At 45.7% G+C, this 13169-nt stretch overlaps 1 protein-coding gene and 1 long non-coding RNA gene across 5 annotated transcripts in view; one reads left to right on the top strand and one right to left on the bottom strand.

The window, feature by feature from the left end:
- Positions 1 to 13169, top strand: part of LOC142311388 (uncharacterized) — a 62003-nt gene that overhangs the window by 18798 nt on the left and 30036 nt on the right. For all 3 annotated transcript variants that reach the window (XR_012754263.1, XR_012754262.1, XR_012754264.1), the window contains exons 2-3: positions 3444 to 3566; positions 3651 to 3774. This is a non-coding gene — a long non-coding RNA (uncharacterized LOC142311388). The remainder of the gene's footprint in view (positions 1 to 3443; positions 3567 to 3650; positions 3775 to 13169) is intronic.
- Positions 1 to 13169, bottom strand: part of LOC142311387 (regulator of G-protein signaling 9-binding protein-like) — a 79506-nt gene that overhangs the window by 51345 nt on the left and 14992 nt on the right. The gene's annotated exons all lie outside the window — the stretch shown is intronic.

The following is a 13169-nucleotide window of genomic DNA, read 5'->3' as shown; positions in this document are numbered from 1 at the left end:
ACACACACACAGCCATCATCATCACCATCAATACACACAGCCATCATCATCATCAACACACAGCCATCACCATCATCCACACACAACCATCATCATCCACACACACAGCCATCATCATCCACACACATACACAATCATCAACATCCACACACACATACAGCCATCATCATCACCATCAACATACACAGCCATCATCATCATCCACACACACGCACAACCATCATCATCATCCACACACACACACACACACACACACAGCCATCATCATCATCATAATCATACACACACACACACACACACACAGCCATCATCATCATCATAATCATACACACACACACACACACACACTCATCATCATCAGACACACATACACACACTCATCATCATCAGACACACACATCATCATCAGACACACACACACACACACACTCATCATCATCAGACACACACAGCCATCATCATCATCATCCACACACACACACACAGCCATCATCATCATATACACACACACAGCCATCATCATACACACACACACTCATCATCATCAGACACACATACACACACTCATCATCATCAGACACACACACACACACACATCATCAGACACACACATCATCATCAGACACACACTCATCATCATCAGACACACACACACAGCCATCATCATCATCATCCACACACACACACACAGCCATCATCATCATCATCCACACATACACACAGCCATCATCATCATACACACACACACACAGCCATCATCATACACACACACACACACACCACACAAACACCACAAATGTTCTAACGTGCCCTATGCTCCTGTTCCTTCCGCTGCACCCGCTGGCAAAGCAGCTGACGCCAGCGCTGCTCGGGTCGCGCTGCTGAGCTCGAGTTGAACGCCGCCGTCGATTGGTTCACCCTGACATCTGATTGAACGCCGCCTTTGATAGCTTCTCCCTGGCGGCGTCTCCAATGCGGAAGTGCGGCCGGCCGCGGCTGCAATGCGGAAGTGCGGCTGGCAACTGCTAAATGACTGGAGGCAGTGGAGGGCAAATATCAAGTGTTCTGCACTATGTGTCTGCGGGCCGCATAAATCAGACTGGCGGGCCGCATGCGGCCCGGGGGCCGCGTGTTTGAGACCCCTGGTCTAGATGGACTTAGGTCTTTTCAAGCTATGTAACTATGTATCTGTTGATGTATAAAAAGCAGATGTCATAAAAGATGTAAATAAACGACAAAGAAGATACAGTATATGACAGATGACAATCGTCCTTTCCTTCTGGATAACAATCGGACAATTTTTCATACTCTCGTAAGACCCCAGCTCTAGGACTTTTATTATCTTATTAATTTCAAATGTAAAAAACAGAAGGATCAAATTCAAATGACAAACGAGCCGTCATACGATTTTGTGAAATTATCCAAGGCTACATTCACATTAAGACCGACAGTAACCTAACCTGACTGAATAGAGTTTATGTGAACCATTCACATATCTGATTTTTGTGTCTGTTTTGTGAAGGCAGTTTCAAACAAGGTTAAGAAAAATCACAAAGAAAAAATGGTTGATTTTCTTGCATATGGTCATGCGCATCCCAATTGTATGCCATCCACGTGTCATCTGTGTGCCCGTTTTTTACATCCGTATGACCTCCTTTTTTATCCATAAAAACACTCTTCTGTGAGGGTTCACCCTGCCAAAGGGCCAAATCTGATCTGCAAAAAATAGATTATCATCTATTTTTGCAGATCAGATTTGGCCCTTTGGCAGGGTGAACACTGACAGAAGAGCGTTTTTAGGGATAAAAACGGATGTCATACGGATGTAAAAAACAGGACATGCTCAGAGACTAAAGGCTCAGTCAGATGAGCGTATTTTTGAAAAAGATGAGCGTATTATACAGACATGCTGTCTGATTTTATCATGGACAGCACACGTCTGTAAAATACGGTCATCAGATTCGGTCATTCTACCCTACAGGTAGTGGTGGCCACACACAGAAGACTGCTCCTGTATAACTGGAATTGGAAGACATTGCAGTAAAAATATGCAGCATCAAAACCTCATCGTGGACCCTCAGCCAAACACACCAAAAATGCATGTACAGGAGTGTTCAAAATAATAGCAGTCCAATATAACTAAACAGATTATTCACTGTTTTTGGTTTAAATTAGATTACCACATGTCAAACAATTTACCAATTGGTGCAGCAGATTCTTAGAAAACCTCCAGACTTGGCATTCATGATCTGCAGGTTTTCGAGTCTGTGTATTTGAATAATTAATTGAAAGGGGGGGGTTCCAGATAATAGCAGTGCGGAGTTCAATGAGTATGGTCAATCATTCTGGGAAGAAACCGGTGTGAATCCTTATTTAAAGGGAACCTGTCACCAGATTTGGCGACTATAAGCTGCGACCACCACCAGTGGGCTCCTATATACAGTATTCTAACATGCTGTATATGAGAGCCCAGACTGGTCGGATAGGTGTCTCCGTTCTCCGGTACCGGTGCCTCCTCTTTCGGCCATCTTTGTCTTCCTTCTTCTGATGTCTGGGTGCATGACGCGTCCTACGTCATCCACACAAGCAGACACTGAGGTCCTGCGCAGGCCCACTTTGATCTGCCCTAAGAAGGGCAGATCAAAGTATTGTAGTGCGCCAAAATCTGCTGACAGGTTCCCTTTAAGGGTGAAGCCGGCCCATGTTGTACATGCATTTCTCCTTGAAAGTCTCAGAAATATGGGTCGTTCCCGACATTGTTCAGAAGAACAGCATACGTTTACTAAAAAGTTGATAGGGTTAGGGTAAAACTTATAAAGAAGTGCAGTCAACAATCGACTGTTCAGCTAAAATAATTTCCAATGCTTTAAAATGGAAAGCAAAAACAGAGAGACATGGAAGAAATCGACCATTCGAATGGATGGAAGAATAGCCAGAATGGCCAAGGCTAAGCCAGTGTTTAGCTCCAGGATGATCAAAGACAGTATCAAGTTACCTGTGAGTACTGTGACAATTAGAAGATGCCTATGTGAAGCTAATCTATTAGGAAGAAGTCCCCGCAAAGTCCCACTGTTAAAAAAAAGACATATACTGAAGCGGATACAATTTGACAAAGAACAGTAAACAACCAACATTTTGGTTCCAGTCCAGCAAAATTGAGGTTATGGAGTGGCCAGCCCAATCCCCGGAACTTAATCCAATAGAACACTTGTGGGGTGACATCAAAAATGCCATTTGTGAGGCAAAGCCAACAAATGCAAATAATTTGAGGGATGTAGTCAAAGCATCTTTGGCTGGAATAACAGTTGACAGGTGCCAGATGTTGGGTGACTCCATGCAACATAGATGTGAAGCACTTCTAAATGAATGAGGTCTACATGGTAGACACTATATGGCAGAGGTTCCTTGGCTTGGATACATTCAGAATCTGGTTTACATTGCAGGGCATTGAAGGTCAGGAGTTCCTTACCAAGCCATGATGCATTTTGGACAAATTTGACAACTCTCCTCAAACATCTGGGATACTCCCAAGAGAGCTAATCATCCAAGCACCACTATGGTCCCTGGTATACAACGCTTCCATAAGATATTATGTACAAGTTGGCAAGTATTGCTGTAGGTTAATACATTCTACTTTATTTTTTTTGCAGATCCTGGAATACTGTAACAAAGGGACTTCAGGCCAAATTGGTCCGTCCTCTCCTACCTACTAAACTGAAGACAGTAAAGATAATCCCACCAACCTAACTGGAAGATCCTGGGACGGTGTTGTAGGTGGGTGATTCTATTGAGGGACATATCTGTAGGCTCAGGAAAGTATCAGTGCAGACTAATCAGTAGAGCCTAAAGCTGGGGTCACACTAAACGACAGCGACAACGACGTCGCTGTTACGTCACCATTTTCTGTGACGTAGCAGCGACCTTGTAAGTCACTGTTATGATCGCTGCTTAGCTGTCAAACACAGCAGCCGAAGCAGCGATCATAACGTCGCTACATGTGCAGAGAGCAGGGAGCCGCGCACACTGAGCGCTGGCTCCTTGCTCTCCTAGCTACAGTACACATCGGGTTAATTAACCCGATGTGTACTGCAGCTACATGTCACAGTGCAGAGAGCAGGGAGCCGCGCACACTGCTTAGCGCTGGCTCCTTGCTCTCCTAGCTACAGTACACATCGGGTTAATTAACCCGATGTGTACTGCAGCTACATGTCACAGTGCAGAGAGCAGGGAGCCGCGCACACTGCTTAGCGCTGGCTCCTTGCTCTCCTAGCTACAGTACACATAGGGTTAATTAACCCGATGTGTACTGCAGCTACATGTCACAGAGCAGGGAGCCGCGCACACAGCTTAGCGCTGGCTCCTTGCTCTCCTAGCTACAGTACACATCGGGTTAATTACACGATGTGTACTGCAGCTACATGTGCACAGAGCAGGAGCCGACGCTGGCAACGTGAGAGCGGCGGAGGCTGGTAACGAAGGTAAATATCGGGTAACCACCTTGGTTACCCGATGTTTATCTTGGTTACAGCTTACCGCAGCTGCCAGATGCCGGCTCCTGCTCCCTGCTCGCTTCATTTCGTCGCTCTCTCGCTGTCACACACAGCGATCTGTGCGTCACAGCGGGAGAGCGACGACCAAAAAATGAAGCTGGACATTCAGCAACGAGCGGCGACCTCACAGCAGGGGCCAGCTCGTTGCTGGATGTCACACACAGCGACAGCGACGGGACGTCGCTGCAACGTCACAGAAAATGGTGATGTAGCAGCGACGTCGTTGTCGTTGTCGCTGTGTGTGACACCACCTTAAGGGGCCCAAAGTAATAAGACACCCGTTTTATAAATGGCACATAAAAGGTGTGGGCCTGTTACAGATTTTGCAGTGGGGGCCTAGAGCTTCAAGTTACACCCCTTAGCAGCGTATCTCACTATCGAATGACAGTAGATCTTTCATGTTCAGCTGGTCCTCAATTACTGATTTTTCAGCCTTCGTTCCTCTGGTATAATTGTTCACCAGATTTTGGACTGGCTATGAGGGTTCATTAAGTAAAGTTGAGCATTGATGGTGGAGAATAAGCCTGTGCTGGACAATTGTATGGCATACTGTTTTTTTTTTTCTTTACAACAATGTATATTCTAAAGAGTTTAGTCCACCATAACTATCGCCTATCCTGTGGGTGGGCGGGCGCACCACTACATCATGTTTATTGAACTCAATGGATATGGATAGTTCATCAATGTGGTGTGATCAGACAACCCCTTTAAAGGAGCATTTGAGCTGGGGGTCCTACTGCTGTATCAGATTCAAAGTCCATGGCCCTTATGGGAAACTGCACATGCCTGACCATGGCCCAATCCGAACAGCATTCAGAACCTCACTGATCCAGCATATATCACCTACACTTTAGGAATAAGATATTTTTTTTTGTTCAAATTAATGTTTTGGGGTTTTTTTAAATAATCTCCAGAAAATTTCAAACATGGCAAAGTAATTGGGGCAACTTTTACAATGAGACAAAAAGTGTATTATGTATGTTAAGGTCCAAGACCTATAATGCTGAGATGGATGGGGGGGGGGTCCACAAGATTATATGCAGTAAATCGCATTGGAAAAAATGGGCATGCAACTACTTTTACCTCTGTCCTGTGTTATTGTTTATGAAAAGCTGGCAAAGCGAGAACTACCTTTGCCAAGAGACAACAAAGACCGTAGAATGTCTGCATAACAGCAATTGGGGGGCTTGATTGATGCATATGTGAGTATTTTTAATAATTTTATTAATGTACAGAACTTGAAAATGCAAAAATAATTGAACTAACTACAACTACCTGCAGGGGAATCTCTTGCTTAAAGAGATTGTCCACTTCTTGGATAACCCCTTCTCATTCCCTATGTTCACCCCCTTGACAATAAAAAAAAAAGCCAATACCCCCTTCCAATGCCAGCATGGGAGGGGCGGAAAGGCTTTTTAATTTTTATGGGGGTGAACAAGGGGAACAAATAGGGGGTTGTCCAGGTAGTGGACAACCCCTTTAAACGTTTTCTCCAGCAATGCTCTAGGTGCGCTGAACGTTTGTGGAGGAAATCCAATCTGGCCAAATATTTCATCCATTATAAGTTTATGCTTAAAACATACAATGCTGCCCTTCATCTTTCCAAACAAGCTTACTTCAACACTCTCATCACCTCTCTAGTCAACAATCCTAAACCACTCTTTGATACTTTCCACTCCCTCCTCAGTCCAAGAGTGCAGGCCCCAACCACCAATCTCAGTGCGGACAACCTGGCCAATTATTTTATAGTAAAAATTGACCATATACAAAGTAAATTTCCTCACAGCTCATAATATCATGCATTCTCTTCCCTCCTACACTTTATCTTGCTCACTTTCACTCTTCAATCTGGTCACAAAAGAAGTTACCAGCCTCCTCGCATCTTCTCGCCCTACTACCCGCACCAGTAACCCTGTTCCCTCACATCTTCAATCCCTTTTCCTGGCTGTCACCACGCACCTAACTAAAATAGTCAACCTCTCTCTCTTATCTCTCCTCTTTCAAACATGCCAGCATACACACATTACTTAAAAAAAACAAAAACATCCCTTGACCAGAACTGCACTGCTAAATACAGACCTGTCTCTAATCTCCCCTTCATCTCCAAACTTCTGGAACACTTGGTCCACATCTGTCTAATCCACTGTCTGTCAGATAACTCTCTTCTTGACCCTTTACAATCCGGTTTCTACTCCTTACACTCTACTGAAACTGCTCTTACTAATGTCTCCAATAATCTAACAGCTAAATCTAATGGCCGCTACTCTCTGCTGATTCTCTTGGATCTCTATGCTGCATTCAATACTGTGGATCACCAGATCCTCCTCACCATGCTCCGCTCTTTTATGCTCAAGGACACCGCTCTCTCCTGGTTCTCCTACCTATTTGACCTCTCGTTTACTGTATCTTTTGCTGGTTCCTCTTCCCCTAAGGCCTAAGCCACACGGCGAGAAAATCGGTGCGAATGGAGTTCGATAAAACATCGCATTCCCCTTGGACCAATTCTAGCCTGTGTGTCAGGACACATGAGCGATTATTTTCTCAGCCCTAATCTGACCGAGAAAACAATCGCAGCATGCTGCGATTGTAAGCCGAGACTGTTTTCTCTTGCACCCATTCAAGTGAATGGGGCGATAGAAAAATCGCACTGCACTTGCAGTACACCGGTGTACCGCGCGTGCAGGGCGAGAATCGCAATAGCCGGCTACGGAGGAGAAAGAGAGATAAATCCCTCCCTCCCTCCCTTCTTCCGTGCCAGCACACCCTCCGCAGCGCTGGCCCGCCCCTCCTGAGAGCCGTCCCGCCCCCCGCAGCTGAGGGACGCTCGCAGGGTCGGACCTCAGATGCAGGCACACTCGCATGACACTCGGCTCCTGCTGTGCTGCCAGCGCGAGCCGAGTCTCATGCGAGCATTACAATAGTGCCCCGTGTGGCTCCGGCCTTACTGTCCCAGTTCTTCAGTGTTCACTCCAAGGTCCCCTCCTCTTCTCTCTATACACTGCCCCTACTGGACAAACCATCAGAGGATTTGGTTTCCAGTACCATCTGTATTCTGATGACACCCAATTACACACCTCTTCTCCTGACATCACCAATGCATTACTACAAAATACCACTGATTGTCTGTCTACTGTCTTCAACATCATGTACTACCTCTATCTAAGGCCCCCTTCACACGTCCGTGATACACGTGCGTGTTTGGTCCGTTTCCGTATATACCGGAGACACGGCCAAACGTGCACCAATGTTAATCTATGATTGTGGTCACACGTCCGTTATTTCATTATGTCCGTGTGTGCGTGTCCGTGATCCGTATGTGTTTGCGTTTGGCACGGATGCATGTCCGTTATCTGCACGGAGCACGCACACGTGGACACAATGAAAGTCTATGGGTATGTGCACACACGTTAGTAAACACGTATGCATATACCTATAGTCCGTGTCCGTTTGGTGTTTTTATTTCTAGTGATGTCGGCTATTCTTTCTATTTCTGTGTATGTCGGTCAATCTCCCTGAGTCCGTCGGTCAGTCTCTCTGTCTCTCTGTCGGTCTCTCTGTCTGTCTGTCCCTCTCTCACAGTCTGTCGGTCAGTTTCCCCCCCTCTCTCATACTTACCGTTCCCCGATCTCCGGCGCAGCGCTGCACGGCATTCACACTGCTGCGGCGGCTTTTACTATTTTGAAAAAGCCGGCCGCCCATTAAACAATCTCGTATTCCCTGCTTTCCCCGCCCACCGGCGCCTATGATTGGTTACAGTGAGACACGCCCCCACGCTGAGTGACAGGTGTCACACTGCACCCAATCACAGCAGCCGGTGGGCGTGTCTATACTGTGCAGTAAAATAAATAAATAAATAATTAAAAAAAAACGGCGTGCGGTTCCCCCCAATTTAAAAGCCAGCCAGATAAAGCCATACGGCTGAAGGCTGGTATTCTCAGGATGGGGAGCTCCACGTTATGGGGAGCCCCCCACCCTAACAATATCAGTCAGCAGCCGCCCAGAATTGCCGCATACATTATATGCGACAGTTCTGGGGCTGTACCCGGCTCTTCCCGATTTGCCCTGGTGCCGTTGGCAAATCGGGGTAATAAGGAGTTATTGGCAGCCCATAGCTGCCAATAAGTCCTAGATTAATCATGTCAGGCGTCTATGAGACACCCTCCATGATTAATCTGTAAGTTACAGTAAAAAAACACACACACCCGAAAAATCCTTTATTAGAAATAAAAAACACACACAAATTCCCTCATTACCAATTTATTAACCCCGACAAACCCTCCATGTCCGGCGTACTCCACGGACCTCCAGCGTCGCGTCCAGCTCTGCTGCATGGAGGTGACAGGAGCAGCAGAAGACACCGCCGCTCCGGTCACCTCCACACAGCAAATGAGGTGAGTAGCGCGATCAGCTGCTGTCACTGAGGTTAATCGCGGCCACCGCTGGATCCAGCGGTGGCCGCGAGTTACCTGACTGACAGCAGCTGATCGCGCTACTCACCTCATTTGCTGTGTGGAGGTGACCGGAGCGGCGGTGTCTTCTGCTGCTCCTGTCACCTCCATGCAGCAGAGCTGGATGCGACGCTGGAGGTCCGTGGAGTACGCCGGACATGGAGGGTTTGTCGGGGTTAATAAATTGGTAATGAGGGAATTTGTGTGTGTTTTTTATTTCAAATAAAGGATTTTTTCGGGTGGGTGTGTTTTTTTACTGTAACTTACAGATTAATCATGGAAGGTGTCTCATAGACGCCTGACATGATTAATCTAGGACTTAGTGGCAGCTATGGGCTGCCAATAACTCCTTATTACCCCGATTTGCCAACGGCACCAGGGCAAATCGGGAAGAGCCGGGTACAGCCCCAGAACTGTCGCATATAATGTATGCGGCAATTCTGGGCGGCTGCTGACTGATATTGTTAGGGTGGGGGGCTCCCCATAACGTGGAGCTCCCCATCCTGAGAATACCAGCCTTCAGCCGTATGGCTTTATCTGGCTGGCTTTTAAATTGGGGGGGACCGCACGCCGTTTTTTTTTAATTATTTATTTATTTATTTTACTGCACAGTATAGACACGCCCACCGGCTGCTGTGATTGGGTGCAGTGTGACACCTGTCACTCAGCGTGGGGGCGTGTCTCACTGTAACCAATCATAGGCGCCGGTGGGCGGGGAAAGCAGGGAATAGGAGATTGTTTAATGAGCGGCCGGCTTTTTCAAAATAGTAAAAGCCGCCGCAGCCGTGTGAATGCCGTGCAGAGCCGGGGATCGGTGAGTATGAGAGAGGGGGGGGACACTTCAGTCAATCGGGGGATTAGCGGTCACCGGTGAATCCTTCACAGGTGACCGCTAATCAGTACTCGACACAGACAGAGCCGCGGTATGAGGATGAAGTCGGGTGAAGTTCACCCGAGTTCATTCTCATCGCGCAACTCTGTCTGCTGTCAGCCGACATTTATAAACGACATTGTGCATCACACACACGGACATTACACACGGACATTACACGTACACATACACGTTAATTCCACACGCACACACGGACGTTCTACACACAAACACGGCTAGCATACGCAATTCACACAAGTGCCACACGGACCATAAAAACGGACACAAAAACGGGACACGGACCCGAAAAACGGCCCGTAACACACGTGCGTGTTTTTCACGGACGTGTGAAGGGGGCCTTAGAATGTTATTAACCGGTAGATTAACCCCATATCTGCAAGTTAATAGCATTTTTTAAAATTACAGGTTTCCTTGAAATCAACAATCATAAAAAAATGTTAAAACCCAAAACATCTATTTACCAATTTAGTAATTACTTTTTAAAGATTTCTAAAGAAAGTGTACATATCCTGCACAAGGGGTGTTATATATTCTTCTCCGGTTGTGCACACACCAACACTTGTGACATAACATGAAAATGGTGGTTTCACATTGCAATAATACAGCCAATGATTGTTTTTTGGATGGCATTGTAACATGCCACCTACCGCACCGCCATTCATGAGTGACAGGTCTGCACTTTGGCTTTGTTCTCTAGTCACAGGCTAGTCACATATCTGTTTTTGGTCGCCTGACTTCTCGGTGAAGTTCTGATTACTATTTCTGCTGCTATTAAACTGTTCGCCATGATTTTTTATTAAATCTCATCCAGTTATGGCACATAATCAAAATTCCGCTGTATCATCGCCGTATGTGAACGAGTCCCACATGTGCAATTACTTCTCTTTCCTTCATGGCTAAGCCCCTTTGGCCATTTTCATGTATGCGGACTGTTACATCTTGGCGGTAATACCTCCGGCTTATTTTAGCAGACATGTTCAGGCCTGCTCTTAGTAAATACAAGTCCCCGAGCACTACACATGGATATCCTTGGGGGTTTTCTACCTTCTTTTTCCATAAAGCCTATGAGCCGCCCTCCTTTCCCTTTTTTCCACTGAAGTATACTTATCAGCTTTGGAGAAAGATGCTTTGGTAGGAGACCAAGAATACAGCTCTGCAGCACATGAGCCGGGTAGAGACCTGCTGCTAGTCGCACCACCGTTACCTGGCAACCAGGCAGCTTTTAACCCTTTCCTCATCAAAACGACTGCGCCAATATAAAGCCACAGAAAAACTGTTTTCTTCATTCATGTCATACACCGGCTTCTCACACTTAAAAGCCGTGAACAGAATAAATCAGAATTATGAGCATGCAGATTTGGTAAATAGGAATTTACATCTGTTTTCCTGTGCACTGCACGTCTGATCGCTCGCCGAAAAACACTGCAGACATGACAAATTGCACAGCTGTCGGACTGCCAGTCTAGAGCTGACTGATGCCAACCATAATGGATATTACCGTCATTGTGCCACCGCAGCAGTGGATCAGTAACATTGTGACTGCACACACACAAAGCTGCAACACTAAAATCAAGACTATTTGTAACGTTCTGTATTAATGTAGATGCATTGGAGCCCTAAAAATAAATTACAAAAGTGCATATGCCTATATTATTAAAGGGTTAGTCCAGAATCATAAGATATCCACTTACTTACTGATCACTGAGAGTACCAACAGTTGAATTCCTAGTGATCCTGAGAACTGGGTTCTGGAACCACGTTCTACAGAGCACCATCTAGAACAGTGGTTCTCAAATTTCACTGGTTGGCTAATTTCACCTCTCTGCTACCTGTATTCCCATATTAATAACTAAGAAAATGCAAAAGGGTGACAGATTCCCTTTAAGCTGGTAGTTTGGGTGATCAAACTTGTTTTCAGTACATTTGCCAGTAGAATCCAGATCCTGAAATGTGCCCAAATTCTCCATATATTAATCCAACTTTTAAATAAAAAAAGCTGCAAATAATATAAAAAAATTACAGTTGTAATAGCTGTTCTGCAGGTGTATATTTACAAGCAGCCAACACGTGACCGCTGCAGCCAATCAGTGGCCTTAGTAATCATATGGCTTCTTTCTCTGCACAGTTGTGAGGTGGAAATTAGAAGTGAATATTATTTTTTGTCATTTTGCAGGTGTCTAAAAATGTAAATGTTGGACAATCAGGGCGTTAATGGATTATTTTGCAGCCAGCTGTCTTTTAGACGTTCGTAGTGTATCCGTTTTTTCATATGTATTATAAGCTATGGTTCTAGTCACATGTCCATGTTTTTTCACAGACTGTGTGTTTTTTTTCCGGTATCACAGATGAAAAGTGCCAATACAAGTTCATGTGACTGTGTAAAACACGTACAGCACATGGATAGCATCAGTGCTACGGTACATGTCAGCAAAGAACAGAGAAGCTTTTTAATTTATTTTTTTATCCATCCATTAAAAACACTGATGATAGTAAAAACAGACACACTGATGACACACGGATGACATACTGATCAGTACCTTTTTTTAACGTTTAAATATAGACGTGTGTATAAGGACTATGATGCCAACTGCTTTAAAATGAAGTCTGTCATGTAAAAAATGCTATTTACATGCAGATATGGGATTAATCTGCAAGTTAATAGCGTTCTAAAGCAGCTGAGCTGTCGTACTGAAAGTCCAGATCCTGGGCAGAAATTAACTTTATTTCTCCCGTCAGCCTCCGGCTACCACACTGATAGCCCAGCTACTGGGAGGAAGTGAACTTTATTTCTCCCGGCAGCATCTGGCTACCACACTGATAGCCCAGCTGCTGGGAGCAAGTGAACTTTATTTCTCCTGGCAGCCTCCGGCTACCACACTGATAGACCAGCCACTGGGAGGAAATTAACTTTATTTCTCCCGGCAGCCTCTGTTTACTGCACTGATAGCCCAGCTACTGGGAGGAAGTGAACTTTATTTCACCCGGCAGCCTCTGTCTACTGCACTGATAGCCCAGTTACTTGGAGGAAGTGAACTTTATTTCTCCTGCCAGCCTCCGGCAACCACACTGATAGCCCAGCTACTCGGAGGAAGTGAACTTTATTTCTCCTGGCAGCCTCTGGCTATCGCACTGATAGCCCAGTGTAAGGATGCAACCGGCAATGTGGCAGATGGCCGGTATGTGTCACAGAGGTGGAAATTCTCTGCGATCTGAACCTGGAATGTTTCTCTGGAACTTGTAGTTCCATGAGGATTGTTGTACACATTCAGGGCTGGGTTC

The sequence above is a fragment of the Anomaloglossus baeobatrachus genome, chromosome 5, assembly GCF_048569485.1.
Source record: "Anomaloglossus baeobatrachus isolate aAnoBae1 chromosome 5, aAnoBae1.hap1, whole genome shotgun sequence".
NCBI classification, from domain to species: Eukaryota; Metazoa; Chordata; class Amphibia; order Anura; family Aromobatidae; genus Anomaloglossus; species Anomaloglossus baeobatrachus.
Note: the sequence above shows the minus strand (reverse complement) of the source record. Positions and strands in the feature narration are given on the sequence as shown.